Here is a 1,764-nt window from a genome sequence, read left to right on the forward strand (position 1 = left end):
TTTTATTTCAACCCAATTCCTCCAAATGGTATAGCCTCAATATCTAGCCACTTTGTTTTTATCTTTCTTTTCTTCTTCTTCTTTTAAAATGTATATCCTTCAGGTAATTGTTTGAATCCTTAATTTTCCTCTATTATGTAGCAACATAGCACAAAATAATGTGGAGACTCATTGATCAGTTCATCGATTCATTCATTCTTTCAGCAAACGCTTATTGAGTGTCAGGTTCTACGCTAGGCATTGGGAAAACAAAAATGAATAGCACATAATCTTTATTTTCAATGCAAAGCAATTAATATGGTACATTGATTAATATCGATGAGAAAACTGGATAAAAGGGGGTTAAAAGATTTTTTCCCACTTTTCCAATGAGAGTAACTATTGCTCTTTACCCAATCTCTGCTTTTTTTTATGTTGTATAGATAACAAACAGTAGTGTACACAGAAGAACGATGTTATGCTAATGACTCATTATTATATTAGAACATTTTAAAAGAGCAAGGATTGTTTTATGGATTTGAGAAGAAGCAAGATCAATATGTTTTCCACCCTGTGTGTTTTTATGTAACTAGCTCAGAATTCCAAGGCGTCTTATAGTCTGTAAAATTGTATTAAACCTAGTAAATGCAAGGCACAGTCATTTTATTACTTTTTTTATTTTTAAAACCTACAGCACTTGGTATTCCTAGGTTGTCTCCCATCTAAGTACTAACCAGGCCCAACCCTGCTTAGCTTCTGAGTTCAGATGAGATCAGACACGTTCAGGGTAGCATGGCCATAGACCCATTTTAATACTTTTTAGTACTTAGACTCAATGAATTCATTTGTTTTCTTTACAAATTAAATGCTGTGTGTGTCTTAAATTTTCTGTTTTTAATTAAAATCTTGAGATAAAATATCTATTACATATCAGCCTGTCTGCATGTATTCAAGGGAAAGGCATCATTTGGGGTTGTTTAAAACTTTCAAAACCTTTTGAGGGAAGAATATTAGGAAAGTGCTTATCAAATCACCTCATACTTGAGCTAAACAAGTAAGCAAAAGACGAAAATGAAATGGACAACCGTGCTGCTTTACTGCTATACCTTAAGTACATCATTAGCATCTATTACCATAAGAAGACAGTGACTTTACTTTGATGGATTTGAAAGGCAGAAAAAAGTCTTCCTTTCAGAGCTGTTGTGGGATTAAATGAGACAGTATAAGGAAAGTCTTTGGCACATAGCACCATTACATAAATGGTTTCTACTGCTGAGAGGGTATAGCTTAGTGGTTCAGGATTAGGCTCTGGAGTCAGTCACCTGGATCTGCATTCTGGTTCCACCACCCACTGCCTGCATAAGGTTGGGTAAATAACTACAATCTTGTCTGTAAAATGGAGATAGGATCCACTTATATTAAATGTTCGTTGCTGCATAAAAAATTATCCTAAAACTTAGTGGTATACATCAATAAACTTTTGTTATCTCATAGTTTCTGTGGGTCAAGAATTCAGGAGTGGCTTAGCTCGGTGGTTCTGGCTTGGGATATCTCATGGGGTTGCATTCAGGCTGTCAGCCAGGGCTGCAGTCACCTGAAGGCTTGACTGGGGTTGCTTCCAAGATGGTATACTCACATGGCTGTGGCCAGTTCCTTGCTAGCTGTTGACAAGATGCTTCAGTTCTTCACTCTCTGGTCTCTCCATAGGGCGTCTTGAGCATGTCCTCACAACATGTAGCTGGATCCCCCCATAATGATTCAAGAGAGAGAGCAAGGAGGATGCTG

The 1,764-nt window shown here is 37.0% G+C and overlaps 1 pseudogene; it reads right to left on the bottom strand.

Annotated features, from left to right (window-relative positions):
- Positions 1-664: 664 nt before the first annotated feature.
- Positions 665-783, bottom strand: LOC111741800 (annotated as a pseudogene).
- Between the last annotated feature and the right edge of the window lie 981 nt (positions 784-1,764).

This window comes from Pteropus vampyrus, unplaced genomic scaffold (genome assembly GCF_000151845.1).
Source record: "Pteropus vampyrus isolate Shadow unplaced genomic scaffold, Pvam_2.0 Scaffold81, whole genome shotgun sequence".
In the NCBI taxonomy this organism is placed as follows: Eukaryota; Metazoa; Chordata; class Mammalia; order Chiroptera; family Pteropodidae; genus Pteropus; species Pteropus vampyrus.